This window comes from Ranitomeya variabilis, chromosome 5 (genome assembly GCF_051348905.1).
Source record: "Ranitomeya variabilis isolate aRanVar5 chromosome 5, aRanVar5.hap1, whole genome shotgun sequence".
Lineage (NCBI taxonomy): Eukaryota > Metazoa > Chordata > Amphibia > Anura > Dendrobatidae > Ranitomeya > Ranitomeya variabilis.
The window spans coordinates 654,667,444-654,685,990 of record NC_135236.1 but is presented as its reverse complement, the minus strand read 5'-3'; the positions used below and the strand labels follow the sequence as shown (position 1 = coordinate 654,685,990).

General features: G+C 42.9%; 1 protein-coding gene across 2 annotated transcripts in view; it reads left to right on the top strand.

Annotated features, from left to right (window-relative positions):
* EBF1 (EBF transcription factor 1) overlaps window positions 1-18,547 on the top strand; it is a 454,089-nt gene that overhangs the window by 419,111 nt on the left and 16,431 nt on the right. The gene's annotated exons all lie outside the window — the stretch shown is intronic.

The window sequence follows — 18,547 nt, the reverse complement described above, 5'->3', positions numbered from 1 at the left end:
TGCCTGCGGAAAAAAACCCCACATTAAAAATGCCTGTATAAAATCTGCAAAAGTTTAGTCTGCAGATTTATAAAATCCATGCTGATTTTTCATGATGCGTAGCAATTATTTTGAAAGCCCCTTTTGCATCAGCTCAAATTTTTTTTTTTATAGAGGGACATTAGTGTTTTTTTCCCCAGAAGTCACCTGTAATGTTTCTCACCTGTAAACAGGAAAATAAATTAACAACCCTGACACCTCCTGGTAACAAGTGAGTACTACATTTCAGGTATCACTGTGAAGCTTATGAATTCGTTTATTACTACCTTCCAACTTTGAAAGTCGGCAAACGACACATAATATAGTGCATTGTGGCAATTTTTATTTCACTCTAAGCCACTCCTTTAATCACCCCCAGTCCTTTATATTTGCAGACAGGAAAATATTGCTTCTGGTGAAGCCCATTAGTATTCCCACACAGTAAAATACTGCTTTAATGGCCCCCCCATACAGTATGATGCCCATTGAAGCGCCTCACAGAGGATGATTCCCACAGTGGCCTCCACACACAGCATGATGCCCCAACACAGAATCATGTCCCGTCAGCCCAACAACACAGTATGATGCCCCACAGTCCCACACACAGTATGATGCCCCACAGTATATTCCCTTTCCACCCACAGTAAAATACCCACATAGTACAATGCCCCTGTGCTCCCACACAGTATGGTGCCGCCACAGCCCCCACACAGTATAATGCACCCAATACCCACCACACAGCATAATGCCCACACAGTCTAATGCTTCCACACAGTATAAGGCCCCCAGCACAACATGATGCCTTCACGGCCCCCCCAAGACAGTACAATGCCCCCACATCACCCCGAACACAAGTATAATACTACTTCAGCTCCTCCCGCATTGTATGATGTCACAGCCCACCCATACATTATGATGACCCCACAACCCCCTTCACAGTAAAATGCCCCCATAACCACAGCAGAGCATGATGACCCCACGGCTCACACCCCCAACATTATGATAACACCACAGCACCCTCAACACAATATGATGCCCCCACAGCACCTCCAACCCAGTATGATGGCCGTCTAGAGTTCACCCTAATAATAAGATGCTCCCAGAGACCCCCAACACAGTATGATAACCCCACAGCACCACCAAAACAATATAATGCCTCCTCACACCGTATGATGCTCCCACAGTGCCCCAAAACAGTACAAAGCCCCCACATCCCCCAATACTATGATTCCCCCCGCTTACCACACAGTGGTTCTCTGCTGTCCATTTACGTGACCTGAAGGTCCTTTAGTTTCGACATGGATAGATTGGTGTAGTAGTATTTGATGGCTACCAACTCCACCATTGTATTCAGTTCAAGTAGAGGTCCCCTTCCCCCCAACATACCCCGATCTTCCCTAAATTCAGGACTCCCCCTCTGGATCCCGGGAGGTATGATTTTATTCAATGCCTTATTCTTCATCTATACTGAAGCTATTTTCTATTTTTCTATTTTAACTATAACGTAGCACCACCAACCTAACACACAACTAATATAAAATACTGGATAATAAACTCCTGCAAGTCAAGCCAGGGGAGATAAGAGGAAACGAGCGGCAGCTTGTTCTGTGTTTGTGTGTCTGCGATGCGCTGGAGAATTACCGATTCAAGCACGGAGCCAATTAATAGCCACCTTACAATAATGGAAGTCGTCAGCAAGATCCTTAAATATAAATCATTTTCACCTCCCCGGCCCTCATGATCTGATACAGCTCTGTCTCAATTGAAAGGGAATGTTTGCAGTCTCAGTTCATCAGTTCACATTAGCCTCATGCTGAATATTTAAACACAACGCCTTGGTGAGAGCTCGACTCATTGCAGTTTGGTAAATCAGCCATTTAGCTGCTGGCACGTCTTCTCCCTGCTTGCCAGGAATTTGTGTGCCCAGGAAAGGGAAGTGGGCAGATGCCCGTCTGGATACATGCACACAGTTTGATCATTAGTGGTTGCGTGTATATATGCAATACCAGGTTCATGGTATAAATGTCAAGCAGAAAGTGCGGTGGGGGGCATTTAGTTAAAGAAGCTCTCCTACTCTTCCTCCTTTTCATCCTCTTCCTCCTCCTCTTCCTCCTCCACCTCCTCTTCCTCGCCTTCCTCCTCCTCTTCCTCCTCCCAAAGGGGTTAAAGAAGCCCTCCTCCCATAGAAGTTTTGTCCTCTTAATATATTGCAGTCATCATATTATATAGCACTGTGTACTTACAATTGCTCATTTTCCCTTTCTACCCAGCTAATTCTTCCCTTTTCCATTAAAAACTGACTAGCTGAATCCTTCTAAGCTCTATGTAGAAACAGGAGGTCAATTTTCCCTGTATGGGTCATGAGTCACTGCAAAAGACCCTGAGGGGAGCAGCTGGGTCAGGAGTTGAAGAGGGAAATGATAAATGCAGGGACAAGAGACTTCCTGTTTCTACATAGAGCAGAGAAAAGAGAAGAATTAGCTGGGTAGAAAAGCAAAATGAGCAATTGTAATTACACAGTGCTGTATAATATGATGATTTCAATATATAAGGAGGATAAAAACGTCTATGGGAGGAGGGCTTCTTTAATTAACACCTTTCACTTATCCTGCCCATCGGCGCCCGTAGGTCACCGATGGGTTGGCATGACAACCCAGGATCTGCAGCAGACCCCGTGGTTGTCATTGCCAGACTGCTATGAGCACCGCCCAACAGTCGATGCTCATAGCAATGTAGACTATTGAAGCAAGTGTAAAGTAAAAAAAAGTTTTTAAAAAAGTTCAAACACCCCCCATTCAAAATAAAACAATAACAAAAACATATTTGGTATTGCTGCGTTCAGAATCGCCTGATCTATCAATATATAAAAATAATTAATCCGATCGGTCAACGGCGTAACGAAAAGAAAAATCAAATGCCAGAATTACATTTTTTGGGCCGTCACAACGTTGCATTAAAATGCAATAACGGGCGATCAAAAGAACATATCTTCACCAAAATGGTATCATTAAAAAAGTAAGCTCGGCGCACAAAAAATAAGCCCTCACCCTACTCGAGGTCACGAAAAATGGCAATTTTATTTATTTATTTTTTTAGAAAATTTTGATTTTTTTTCAGCACTTAAGTAAAAAAAACCCTATGCATATTTGGTGTCTGTGAACTCGTAATGACCTGGAGAATCATCGTGGCAGGTCAGTTTTATCATTTAGTGAACATGGTAAAAAAAACTAACCAAAAAACATTTGTGGAATTGCAGTTTTTTTTGCAATTTCACCGCACTTTGAATTTTTCTCCCATTTTCCAGTACACTATAAGGCAAAACCAATGGTGTCGTTCAAAAGTACAAATCGTCCCGCAAAAAAACAAGGTTTATGGAATTGACAATCTACAGTGTAAGGCCGGCGTCACACTAGCGAGTTTTACGGACGTATGAGCGCATAAACTACGTCCGTAAAATACGCATAACACACGGCCCAATGATTCCCTATGTCCCAGCTCCTATCAGCCGTATTTTACTGATCCGTATTATACGGTCTTGTACGGCTGTAGAAAATCGGAGCATGCTGCGTTTGTCAGTGTATTGCGCAAAAAAATCGCCAATAAAAGTCTATGGGGGAGAGAAAAATACGGATTCCACACGGACCAGCAGTGTGACTTGCGAGAAATACGCACCGGTGTTAGTGAAAAGCCGGTAATTCAATTGCCGGCTTTTCATTTCTCCTTCCCAAACCCTTTTTTTTGCATATTCCACACTACTAATGTTAGTAGTGTGTATGTGCAAAATTTGGGCGCTGTAGCTGCTAAAATAAAGGGTTAAATGGAGGAAAAAATTGGCGTGGGCTCCCGCGCAATTTTCTCCGCCAGAGTGGTAAAGCCAGTGACTGAGGGCAGATATTAATAGCCTAGAGAGGGTCCATGGTTATTGGCCCCCCCCCTGGCTACAAACATCTGCCCCCAGCCACCCCAGAAAAGGCACATCTGGAAGATGCGCCTATTCTGGCACTTGGCCACTCTCTTCCCACTCCCCTGTAGCGGTGGGATATGGGGTGATGAAGGGTTAATGTCACCTTGCTATTGTAAGGTGACATTAAGCCAGATTAATAATGGAGAGACGTCAATTATGACACCTATCCATTATTAATCAAATTGTATGAAATGGTTAAAAAAAACACACACATTATTAAAAAGTATTTTAATGAAATAAACACACAGGTTGTTTTAATATTTTATTGCTCTCTCAATCCACCTGAAGACCCTCGCTCTGAAAAATAATAAACCAACAATATACATACCTTCAGATGGTCTGTCACGTCCCACGAAGTAAATCCATCTGAAGGGGTTAAATCATTTTACAGGCAGGAGCTGTGCTAAAGCACTCGCTCGTGCCTGTAAACCCTGGGTGCTGAAAGGAAAGCAGGATGATCTGTACTTACCTTGAGTTGCGGTGATGCGCCCTCTGCTGGATGTCCTCATAAACTGGAGCCTTGGAAAAGTTCCCACGCTCGAGTTCATATGAGGACATCCAGCAGAGGGCGCCTCACCGCAACTCAAGGTAAGTACAGATCATCCTGCTTTCCTTTCAGCACCCGGGGTTTACAGGCACGAGCGAGTGCTTTAGCACAGCTCCTGGCTGTAAAATGATTTAACCCCTTCAGATGGATTTACTTCGTGGGACGTGACAGATCATCTGAAGGTATGTATATTGCTGGTTTATTATTTTTCAGAGCGAGGGTCTTCTGGTGGATTGAGAGAGCAATAAAATATTAAAACAACCTGTGTGTTTTTTTCATTAAAATACTTTTTAATAATGTGTGTGTTTTTTTTAACCATTTCATACAATTTGATTAATAATGGATAGGTGTCATAATTGACGCCTCTCCATTATTAATCTGGATTAATGTCACCCTACAATAGCAAGGTGACATTAACCCTTCATTACCCCATATCCCACCGCTACAGGGGAGTGGGAAGAGAGTGGCCAAGTGCCAGAATAGGCGCATCTTCCAGATGTGCCTTTTCTGGGGTGGCTGGGGGCAGATGTTTGTAGCCAGGGGGGGCCAATAACCATGGACCCTCTCTAGGCTATTAATATCTGCCCTCAGTCACTGGCTTTACCACTCTGGCGGAGAAAATTGCGCGGGAGCCCACGCCAATTTTTTCCGCCATTTAACCCTTTATTTTAGCAGCTACAGCGCCCAAATTTTGCACATACACACTACTAACATTAGTAGTGTGGAATATGCCAAAAAAAAAGGGGATATGAGATGGTTTACTGTATGTAAACCATGTCTCATATCCTCTCGGGTTTGGGAAGGAGAAATGAAAAGCCGGCAATTGAATTACCGGCTTTTCACATATCTCGCGCTGAATTAAATATAAATACAGAATATATATATATATGTGTCTCAATGACATATATATATATATATATATATATATATATATATATATATATATATATATATAGATACTGTATATATGTTGTAACGAACATTTGAGCACATAAATCCATTAGATGTCGGTTTTGCAAGCCTGCGAGAAAATATCGCAGTACGGATGCCATACGGATTACATACGGAGGATGCCATGCGCAAAATACGCTGACACACCCTGCCTACGGATGACATACGGATCACTATTTTGGGAACATTTCTCCATATTACGGCCGTATTACGGCCATAAAAAACGGACCGTATTGTCTTACGCTGAGTGTGACGCCGGCCTAATTAAATATATAAATATACTGGGTGGGAATAACCGTGCTGGGATAGCAGATGATCAAAAATATGGGAGGGTATGTAGATGAGGGCTGAATTCAAGAGACGGAAATCATCTAAAGAAATATATGCTTTGAGTCGAGAAAATTGGGGTGCAAAAAAAAACTGCTCCATAAAACTCTTCATTTCATAATTTTTATAAAATTTTGTAAGGATTGCCAAAATCTTGAAAAAAAAGTATAAATGTATGTTTTTAGTTATGACAGTGAAATGACTACATAGGCCTTTGTCCCCCAATTAAAATGATACCATTTTTGTAGAGATCCGATGTGCCAGTCATGAGAAATCAGGCTTTTAGTGCACTGGGGGGTGTCCATGAACTAGGAAGAGGCAGTCCAAGCCCGCACTTCCAACCTCATTTGCATATAATTTCTAGACCATATTTCTCATGACTGGCACATCGGATCGCTAGAAAAAAAGTATAATTTTGATTAGGGGATAAGGGACTATACAGCCATACCACTACTTCTGGTACGTAAAAATGTGCTGACAGATCCCTTTAAATGTATACCTTTGCACACTACTATATAAAAAAGGTAATATTTGCGCCACATTTTGTTGTCAATGCAATTTATTGGTAAAATGCTCATTTGATATTAGAATACAAGTTTCCTGATTATTGGGTCAGCCGGTATTACAGAAGGTAAATGACGAACGGCAGGTTCTGCGTCTTCTTCACCTGCTCCTCTTGAGAAGTCTTTGGAGACAGACACCTCTGGGGCTCAGTTGAGCTGCTGATCCTTTGCCTTGGCTAGAAGCAGAGCTCTGGCTCATTAGTGTCTCTCCCTGGGGCTGAGAGCTCAGCACCATGGCTATGCTGTGTGATCCATCATTGTAAAGTCATCTGTCCCAGGCAGCTGTGCACAGGCCAGCCGATCGAAGGAACAGCGCTTACAAGTCTATTATTGCAGGCGGGACAGTAATTGAGCAGCAGGGATGGAAGGGAGCAGCCTAGGGAATAGGACAGAATTCGGAACTTGATAATATCACACAGCAAATCATTCAACTCCAACAATCCCGCTTGTTCTGGTGCCAATCGCATTTATTGGGCTTCTTATGTACGTTCGGCATATAAAGGAAGACTTTCAACTCGTGTATTATATAAACCATTGGGACATCAATGGAGGTATGCGATTGGTGTCTACTTAAAGGGGTTGTCTAAAATGTGAAAGGGACTGCTTTATTCAAGAAACAATCCCTTGTCCATGGGTCTGATAGGTTTGAAATAGCAGTTCAGCCCTATTCACTTGAATGAGGCTCGAAGACCTGTAAAATTTAAGAACGTTCTCCAGATCTTCGATATTGTCTCAGACATTGCAGCTCAGCTCCTATTCACTTCAATTAAGCAGCAAGTATGGCCGCTACAGTCTACGGGGCTGTAATGAAGCTGCAATCAGCTGATCGGTGATGGTGCCTCCACCGATCCGATATTGATGACCTATCCCTGAAAGTAATAAGTAATAAAAATGCCTTAAAACATCCTCTCTCTCTCATTATTCTGGCATTTGGCAAATATTAATAATTATGGTAATCCTAACTGACCTAAAACAGGAATGTTTTATTCTGATTTCATGTCTGATATTGAGAAAAACATGCAGATGTGTCTTTTTATATAGTATATGGAAACTTCTGGTTTCAGCTCTATATACAGTGGGTACGGAAAGTATTCAGACCCTTTAAATTTTTCACTCCTTGTTTCATTGCAGCCATTTGGTAAATTCAAAAAAGTTCATTTTTTTTCTCATTAATGCACACTCTGCACCCCATCTTGACTGAAAAAAAAACAGAAATGTAAAAAAGTTTGCACATTTATTAAAAAAGAAAAACTAAATATCACATGGTCATAAGTATTCAGACCCTTTGCTCAGTATTGGGTAGAAGCCCCTTTTGAGCTAGTACAGCCATGAGTCTTCTTGTGAATGATGCAACAAGTTTTTCACACCTGGATTTGGGGATCCTCGGCCATTGTTCCTTGCAGATCCTCTCCAGTTCCGTCAGGATGGATGGTGAACGTTGGTGGACAGCCATTTACAGGTCTCTCCAGAGATGCTCAGTTGGGTTTAGGTCAAGGCTCTGGCTGGGCCAGTCAGGAATGGTCACAGAGTTGTTCTGAAGCCACTCCTTTGTTATTTTAGCTGTGTGCTTAGGGTCCTTATCTTATTGGAGGCCAAGTTTGAGGTCCAAAACACTCTGGAAGAGGTTTTCATCCAGGACATCTCTGTACTTGGCCGCATTCATGTTTCCTTCAATGACAACCAGTCATCCTGTCCCTGCAGCTGAAAAACACCCCTATAACATGATGCTGCCACCACCATGCTTCACTGTTGCTGGTTTTCTCCACACATACCGCTTAGAATTATCACCAAAAAGGTCTATCTTCATCTCATCAGACCAAATAATCTTATTTCTCATAGTCTGGGAGTCCTTCATGTGTTTTTTAGCAAACTCTATGTGGGCATTCATATGTCTTGCACTGAGGAGAGGCTTCCGTAGGGCCACTCTGCCATAAAGGCCCGACTGGTGGAGGCCTGTAGTGACAGTTGACGTTATGGAACTTTCTCCCATCTCCCTGCTGCATCTCTGGAGCTCAGCCACAGTGATCTTGGGGTTCTTCTTTACCTTTCTCACCAAGGCTCTTCTCCCACGATTGCTCAGTTTGGCTGGAGGGCCAAAGGAAGTCTAGGAAGACTTCTGATGATCCCAAACTTCTTCCATTTAATGATTATGGAGGCCACTGTGGTCTCAGGAACCTTGAGTACTGCAGAAATTCTGTTGTAACCTTGGCCAGATCTGTGTCTTGCCACAATTTTGTCTCTTAGCTCCTTGGCCAGTTCCTTTGACCTCATGATTCTCATTTGGTCTGACATGCACTGTGAGCTGTGAGGTCTTATATAGACAGGTGTGCGCCTTTCCAAACCAAGTCCTATCAGTTTAATTACACACAGCTGGACTCCAATGAAGGAGTAGAACCATCTCACGGAGGATCACAAGGAAATGGACAGCATGTGACTTACATATGTGTGTCTGAGCAAAGGGTCTGAATACTTATGACCATGTGATATTTCAGTTTTTCTTTTTTATTAAATTTGCAAAAATGTCTACATTTCTGTTTTTTTCAGTCAAGATGGGGTGCAGAGTGTACATTAATGAGAAAAAATGAACTTTTTTGAATTTACCAAATGGCTGCAATGAAACAAAGAGTGAAAGATTTAAAGGGGTCTGAATACTGTCCGTACCCATTGTAAATATATAGTATTGGTTCACGCAGTCAATCTGGCACAACAGAAGTTAATTTTCATTTTTCAAAATTTAAGAAAAGGGTACAGGTGCAAGATTTCACACTTATAATTCTAAGACTCCACTGACAGCCTCAGCTCATAACTCTGTACACCCATGCACGGAGCAAAAGGGGGAAAGTGCATTTCCACAATAGAGACTAAAGGTGATATAATGACGGAAACCACATGCTCTATGTGTCATTAAACCACTCTCTGTCACCTCTGCGCAGACGGTTGTGTGTGTCACTGGATACTTACATCATACCCGCCCTGTGCTGCTTAGAATTAAAAGCTCAAATTGTACAATTCAGGTGTGATTGTGGTTTTAACTCCAAAATTTCACTTTTCACTATATCGTATTCACAGCTGGGTAGAGTGGTTGCATCTTTCTCTCTTTTAGGCAGAAATAAATCATCAACAGCCCTCAACTTCACTATATATATATTTAGGGGCTGCATATAAAAACAAAACCCCTATTTCTGGTCATAAAGGATAAAATACTGCATGCCTGCAGCCACCACTAGGGGGAGCACAATGCATACAGATTTATACATATGCCCTTAAAAGAAATCTGCCACCAGGTTTTTGCAGTGTAATCCGACAGCAGCATGATGTAGGGACAGAGATCCTGATTCCAGTGATGTGTTACTTGCTTGTTGCATGCTGCCATTTTAATAAAATCCCTGTTTTCCCTGCTGCAGATCTAGCTAAGCTCAGAATGCTGAGCTGTTCATAACCCCGGCCACAAGATTTATTGGCTTTATTTAGTCCTGTAGTGATAATCTCCTGCTCATAAAACACTGACTTTATTGAAACAATAATGCACAGCCTAGTAAGTGACACATCACTAGAATCAGACTGTCCGCCTCTACATAATGCATCTCTCGGATTACATAGCACAAACCTTCTGAAGGATTCCCGTTAATTATTGTAGGCCATCGCTATTAGATCAGTGAGAGGTCTAATAATTCCACCAATCAGCTGCCTAAAGGAGCTGCCATCTTGTCACGATCCATTTTTGGATTCATGACAGCTCTGGCTCTGCTTTAATTTAAACGTTGCTTTTTTGCTCTTGTGCCAGCAAGGGTTAATATCAGTCTTCCTTGCTGGAAACTGTTGTGTTGCTAGGTCAGCTGATGTAGGTGGTGACCACTTCCGCCATCCTTTAAATAGTCACATGATGCATCAGCTGACTGTTGCCAGCCTTGGAGTTGCAGCTCTCTGGTGTCAGCGCTGATTATACTACTTTTGTGGAGTTTGGGGTCCTGTTTCAGTATCCTCTGTAGTGTGGAGCTTGGCAGCGGAGCCTGGAGCTAAGTAGCTTGTTTATTTACCTTGTCTGTCTCACTCTTGTTACTATCCCCTGTGTTTGTACTATCTGCAGTGGTGAGGCTAGCTCCCTTGGCGGCCAGTGCACTAACCAGGGTTAAGAGAGGTGACAGCTAGGGACTAGGTACGTGACAGCGGCGGGGGGGAAGGACCCACATAGGGCATTAGGGGAGGTTAGGGATAGGCACAGGCTGAGTTGGGAGGTGCCACATCCCTCATTCCCCACTATTAGGTCCTTCCTCCCACTTTTCCCATCCCGTTGTTGGTGTGTGTTGTGCTGTCTGCTGGAGCAACCTTTGTGGTTGTGACACTTCTTTATTTACCAGGCACAACTCAGTACTTTTAGTAGTGCCAATGCCTGGTACTGCAAATGAGTCCCATTCACTTGAATAGGACATAACTACAGAGAGATGAATTACTAGATATAGTTGAAAGTCCAGTCAATCAGCTGCTTATAGGTATCTTAAAACCAGACCCTCGCCGATTTGATATTTTTAGTCTGTCCTAATGATAGGTCATCAATATTATAGTCCAAGAGAACCCGTTTAAAATCAACAAGACAACGCCATAAGCAGTAAGTGACCCAAAACATTTGTAAAAGAAAGAGACATGGCTGAAAAAAATAAATAAATACAATAAACACAAAGAAAGCACAAGTCTTAGGTTTTACTGCCCAGAGGTTCAGTTAATGGACTTGTCCGGTCATATGATATTGATGACTTATCCTTCGGGTTCCAATTGCTGGCACCAAAAACGATCAGCTGGTGATCTGCAGTACCCGGCAGTGGCTGCTACACATTGATAGGAACTGTGCAGTGCAGCTCCATTGGGACTAAAACAATGATCTGATATAGAAGATCTATCGTAATGATACGTTATCAATACCATATGCCAGGAGAACCCCTTTAACATTGATTGCCTATCCTTAGGATCTAAGAATTGGTGGGGGGTGAGACATCCGGAACCCCTTCCAATTAGCTGTTCCTGGTGTAGGCGGCACAGCTCCGGCAAATGTATAGTGGCTTACTGTACATCCACCCACTATTCATATCACTAAAGGGGTGGATGTGAGATACCCGTGTGTGACCACTATTCCATGACGGACAGTTTTGACCACCGCTGACACTGGGAACAGCTGATCGAAAGGAGTGCCGTGTGTCGCACCCCTACTGATCAGATATTGATGACCCATCAGTGTTAAAGTCCCGGACAGCCCCTTTATTTCTTAATATGAGGGGCCACTATGGTCACCAGCGATTTTCCTCTGCTGGAACAAGGGCAAAATTGCTATCCTTCTCCATAAAGAGTTTTCCCAAAATGATTCCAATTTTAAGGGCAGGAATATATTTGTATTTTATACTATTCCCTAATACATAAGTGTGTTCTCTTCTCATAGGCTCAGCCCCCCAGGGATTATGATCAGATTAGCCCCCCTTATGTCCAATCAGACCCTAAGGGTTATATAACACCGTCTGCTAGAAACGCACAGATCGGTGTCAAATCTATGGCGGCGCCAAGAGCTTTGCATCGCTGGCACTTTATCCACGCGGAAGCTGCAACGCAGGAAATTCCTTCCCCTGAGCGCACAGGATCTGGTGGGCCGCTGCCTGGTGACCCTCCTCTTATCCTGTGCGAGTATTGGGTGGGATACAGCTAAGCTTCCAGAACTCGCATCCATTTAGCTGGGATTCCGCTTTTCCATAATGCCCCTTCTAGATGTAATGTAAACCAGCTGTGTTTATTGTATTCTGATGGAAAGAAGCCGGGGAAAAGAAGAAAAAAATGAGAAAAAAAAAGCCATTGTATTTATTACTTTCCCTGTCGGGTGGGAGTGAGAGCATATGTTATAAGATCCCATCTATTTATCCATTCTCACGTTCCCGAAAAGCAGCGCAAATAAGATGCAGCCATTAACCATCGCCGGTACGGACGGAATAAGCCCGCAACGAACATTAAATAAATAGTAATGGGGGGGCCGAGAGCGGCGAACGGAGTAAATGGCTTGGTTAGGGAAATCACCTTGGGTAATTGGAAGGTCAGAAAACACAATTCAATCCTTTCTCCGTCCTCGCCATAAATATTTCCAGGCTCTTATAAACCATGCCCGGGCCTGGAAATTGGTCCGGCGGCGATGCCCTTTCAATCCACTAACATAATGTGATAAAATATACATTTCAGGGTAAACATGCGATGACATTAGAGCGGGGCTCCCCACGCCAGCAGTAAATGAGAGGTTAACTCTGCAGTGCCAATCCCATTATTGAGGGAATTTAGCACCTTGGACAGCTCTGTAAAAATCTTTATTGCTTTTCTGACCCACTCGGCATGTTTTGCCTGTGTGTTCCTCGCCTCTCTCCTCTGATTGAAAGGCAATATATTAGTTTCTGAACACAAACATGCCTCCGGCTTCGTTCCCTCGCTGGGAGAGCGGTGACACGGAGGGACTGTAATTTTCTGGTCACTATACTCTAGGGCAGCGAGCCAGGCGTCGCTGGTTAACTTTACAGAACTACCGCATGTACCAATCTGTCTTATTCAGCCTTAAATGACTCTGCTAAGTCTTTCTTCGTTCTCTATTTTTTTTATTTTTTTTTCTTCCCCTCGATGACAAACACAATCTTATTCTTACCCAAAGTTTACGCAAAGTCATTTTAAAGAGTTCGACATAGTTACGTTTCACGGTTTGGCTCAACTCGCTGAGATATCATGGTTTGCTCATTCTAGTTCATAAGGGCGGATATCAAGAGCTTAAGCCAAAAAGTAATGTCCGTAAAGAGTTAAAGGAAGCAGTCGGTCACTCCCAAAAGTCAATCTTTAACTTAGCAAATAGTCATAGTTGCCCCTGTAAAAATGGCGCCCGTAGTCTATGACTCTCAGATATTGTTATCCAGAAAATCATCTTTACTCATTATGCTGGTGGTGGTGCTCGGTGCACCCTCGGTGTGGCCAAGCACAAGGTGCACCATTCCGCCTTCGCCCTATATGAGGATTGACAGCTCTCATTTGCGCAGAATGAGCGCTGACTGAACTGAAAACGTTGACACACGTGCGCAGACATTGCAGGAACCGACCGCACACAGTGAGTGTAAGAGCCGAGCACACACACACTGACTGCAGAAACTAAATGCACACAGTGTCAGAGCAAGAGCAGAGAATACACACTGACACTGCAGTAGCCAAGCAAACGCAATGTGAGTGCATCAGAAAAAAAGAAGAAAAGCTATTGCCTTAAAATTTCAACTTTATTGAGATAAATGTTTTAAAATGTGTATCTAAATTTTTTTTACAAGTAACAACAAAATATAGTAAAACTATAGTAAAAACAGCCTCTCTACTCATTGATTTCTGCACTTGCACTAAGACACTTTATCTATATGTATGATGCAATATTACTTTGTCATTACGTACGCTGTATCAACTAGTTATTAGACATATTGTTTGCGAACTTAATCCATTCTATAGGTCACTTTGACCATTTAATGAGGTTTTTTGCCCTTTTGGATATTAGTCCTTTTGATTTATTATTTGTTATTTACTGCTGTAGCTTTTTTAGATCATTATAACCCCTGGCACCTTTCCATATTGGTCAGGCCTTTTTCATTTTGCACTATGTGTCCCCATAGTTTTACTATATTTTGTTGTTACTTGTAAAAAAAATTTAGATAAACATTTTAAAACATTTATCTCAATAAAGTGTTGAAATTTTAAGGCAATAGCTTTTCTTCTTTTTTCTGATGTATTTGTTTCTTGAAAGCTGCTTAGCCTAGGCATGTTGCAATTTTGAAGGTTTACAATGTGAGTGCAGCAGCTGAGCAAACTCGCACATATCCCTCTCTCCTTCCTGCTACACTGACACTGTGTGTGTTCGGTTCCTGCAATATCAGTGTATTTGCTCAGCTCATGCAGAGTCAGGGTGTGTTCTCAGCTCCTGCACTGATGCAGCATGCACTTGGCTCCTGCAGTGTCAGTGTGTGCTCTTGGCTACTGTGTGTGTGTGTGTGCTTCGCTCCTGCAGTGTCTGTGTGTATGCTTGGCTTCTGCAGTGTCAGTGTGTGCGCTTGGCTCCTGCAGTGTCAGTGTGTGCGCTTGACTACTATGTGTGTGCTTGGCTACTGTGTGTGTCTTCTTGCCTACTGTGTGTGCGCTTGGGTCCTGCAGTGTCAGTGTGTGCTCTTGGCTCCTGCGGTGTCAGTGTGTGCGCTTGGCTCCTGTAGTGTCTGTGTACTGTATATGCTTGGCTACTGTGTGTGTGCGCTTGGCTCCTGCAGTGTCAGTGTGTGTGCTTGGCTACTATGTGTGTGCGCTTGGCTCCTGCAGTGTCAGTGTGTGCTCTTGGCTCCTGCAGTGTCACTGTGTGCGCTTGGCTCCTGTAGTGTCTGTGTATATACTTGGCTACTGTGTGTGTGCGCTTGGCTACTGTGTGTGTGTGTGCTTGGCTCCTGCATTGTCAGCTTGTGCGCTTGGCTACCATGTGTGTGCTCTTGGCTACTATGTGTGTGTGAGCTTGGCTCCTGCAAGGACAGTGTGTGCTCTTGGCTCCTGCAGTGTCAGTGTGTGCGCTTGGCTCCTGCAGTGTCAGTGTGTGCTCTTGGCTCCTGCAGTGTCAATGTGTGTGCTTGGCTCCTGTAGTGTCAGTGTGTGCACTTGGCTACTGTGTGTGCGCTTGGATCCTGCAGTGTCTGTGTGTGCGTTTGGTTACTATGTGTGTGTGAGCTTGGCTCCTGCAGTGTCAGTGTGTGCTCTTGGCTCCTGCAGTGTCAGTGTGTGCGCTTGGCTACCATGTGTGTGCGCTTGGCTACTATGTGTGTGTGCTCTTGGCTCCTGCAATGTCAGTGTGCACACTTGGCTCCTGTAGTGTCTGTGTATATGCTTGGCTCCTGTAGTGTCAGTGTGTGCGCTTGGCTACTGTGTGTGTGCGCTGGGCCATTGCACTCACACTATATGCGTTCATGTGCATGCAGAGCCGAGTTTTCCGTTCAGGCAGGCTTAGCTCTGGGCAAGCAAGTGCTGTTTATACAAGTGATCCTACACTACAAAATTCTAAATTGCTTTTTACCCTTTAAAAAACATGAAATGATCCATCAACTGAAAAAAATGCATCAATGTGGAAAAATTATACATCACAAAAAATAATACCTAAATTATCACAAATTTCCTGCCAGGTACCTGACATCATTATCCGTGATGTCTCTAAATGGGATTAAGAAAAGGTGTCAGAGGCTTCAGTATATTTTTTCCGTAAAAGTTTTGTCTTTACAACACAGTTTATAATTTACTCGTTTTTCTGAGCCTATTTACGCACATTCCTCCCCAGGCTGCATATAATACACTGATAACGGCACAGAACTATAGATCAAAAACATACAGCCTGCACCGCGCAATTCTCATTACCTTCCCATTAGGTGTTGCTAATTAAAATAATCCAGGAACCCTCCTGCCTATTACACATTTATACGCCTCATTTTATCAGCCCACAAGCAAACTTTCATTTACTTTGATGTCCTATTGTTACATATATGCCCCTATATAGGTGCCCGTGGTCATCCGTCTACCGGTAAGCCATCTGTATAGGTGATCATGTCATATGCTGGACCTCTGTGGCTTACGAACGTCGTACAAGGCACCCTTACACATCCCTAGACCCTTAATTGCCAACTCATCAGATAGCTTTGCCTATTTGTGCCATATATGCCCATAGGAACATCACCAGTCAACCAAAAGACCTGTATTCGCATTGGATGAAAATAGGGGGAACCTGCTGTTTTTGGCTGGACTGGCCAACCAGTATATTGATGTGTATTGGGGTCTCCCAACTCGCCACCAACAGATGATGCCGGGGAGTGAAGGATCAGACTCTTGGAATACCGATTCTCCTGTTATCAGTGAAGGTATCTGGCGTTGGCTTTCTCCTGTCTTCTTGTTGAAAACACATGAACGCTTGGCCAAGTTGAATGCTCAATGTGTGAGGGGGCATTAAAAAGGATAGCTGTCTGCAGAACGAATGTTTGGCCAACAAATATCCCATATGCATTCCCAAAGTTGTCGGAATCCACTGTTTCATCGTGATCGGTTGACTATTGAATGGGTAGGAGAACCTCCCCACTCTCCACCGACCAATGATGTCAAGTTTGAATTTTTCCACCCAATCCTTTTGTTCTGCAGGCGGATGAGCCGCTACCGGAAGAATTATGGCCCGTTTTCATGGGCCGATCAGGGTCACTAAATTACCATCGAACATCTGCTTGTTTGCTGCTTTGTCGCATGTTTACACAGGCCGACCCAACTTCAGATGCCTACTGAGCGATCTGTAATAGATCGTTCAGTACACATAGGCTACGGTTGTTCTCGGCAGCACAGGTCCTCGTTATACAGGACCATGTGCTGGCGAGAACAATTGTCTTTTGTTTGACGCAAAAGATCATTTCACCCAAGGAAGATGAATGACCATTTTGGTTGTTCGTTAGATGATCGGCAGCTTGACTGCTAGATTATCTTGAAACGAGCATTCGTAGGAACTCTCGTTCATGAAAATCCTTCAGCTATTTTGGCTAATGAGGTATGAAATAATTCCTGGACAATGAACTAAAATAAGGCACTTTTTTGCCCCGTGATTTTTATGAGGCTGAAGAAACCTATACAGATTATTTCTACTGGAATTAGCGTCATTTTACAGTTCACAGTGAATGCAGCTGATGTCCTCATATCAGAATTATGAGCTGTAGACATGTATCACTTATCTTCAGAATTATTTATTACGGTTTTCCAATGTACCAATAAAAAATATTGTCTGTCTGTTATTTGTTTTGATAAGCTATCCTGAAAAAATAAAAAGTCAAATTCGCAACCCTGACTGCATAATATACAAGAAAAAGCATACAGCAGCACTCTGTAAGCGCTAAGATGTATGCAAACATTGGATATATGAAATCTATTAAGAATTAATTCTATAAACCATAGACTTACAAAATGAAGGTGTTAGTGCATAAATTGGCCAATTTGTGTGTGCCCACCATCCACGACAAGGCAAACTCTCTCTGGTAGAAACCTGAACCTAATATTTATATTTATTTGTTCTAATATTTATTAAACATGCTAAAAGCCTACAAATTTAATAGGCACGGAGGTTCCAGTAGGATCCCTTTCTAGAAGATATGCTTTACCACGGCTGGTGGGCACACATGAATTGGTAAATTTTTGCGCTAAGTACCTTCATTTTATATGTATAATCTATATAGCAGTAATGCAACTTAAAATCAAAGTTTACATACATCTCAGCCTGTACAGAGCGCTGCTGTATGCTTTTTGTTTGTAAAAATACATTCAATCCTGTTCATTTTCAAGGCTCAGTGCTTCCTCAACTTTTGGGGGTGATTGATTCAATATCTGACGTAAGTAAATAATTGTACGACGCAGTAAATAACACAAATGACCTAAAGGGCTTTAAACATTGCTTGTTAACAATGAAAGAGAAACCAGTAAAGGGTTAAAATTGGGATACGGCAGAGGGAGACTTTGAATATACTTACTCGGCAAGTAGACGCCCCTCCTATATCTCCCAGCCCGGGTCCCTTAGCTTGCTAAGCAATTCATCTTCATACGGTGCGGAATTTTAAATTGAAGAAATGCTAATATGTATCTAAAAGCGTGTCATCTGAGAGTTTGCGAGAGGTTTATGGTGACAGCAAAATGAATGCAATTAGATCTCAATTTTCTGATGAGAAACTGCTAAGGAATGAATAATAACTATTTGCTTTTTGGGGAAGGGCAGTGACTTTCTTTTTTGTCTTGTTAAACTTTTTTTTTTGTTTCGATAACTTTTCGTCACTGTTTTTCACTATAACTTATGACTTTAGTGACTGCAGTACAGAGGGGGTGTAATGAGCGACCGCTACAATCTGTGGGACAGAAACTGGGAGCCTTTAACAAGATGACCCTAATTTCAGGTTTGGGATCAACAAAAGTGGTCCAAGTACAACGGCACATACGTGTTTTTCCGGTTCGTCCCGACAGCGTAACATCCAGTCCAAAATAGTCTGGCAGGAGACTTAACACAGGAGGACTCCTCACCTCCACTCTCAGTCACTGAATGAGACCACTGGTCTCCTTTTTATCTGCCGGACCACGCCCCGGGGTGGGGATATGTGA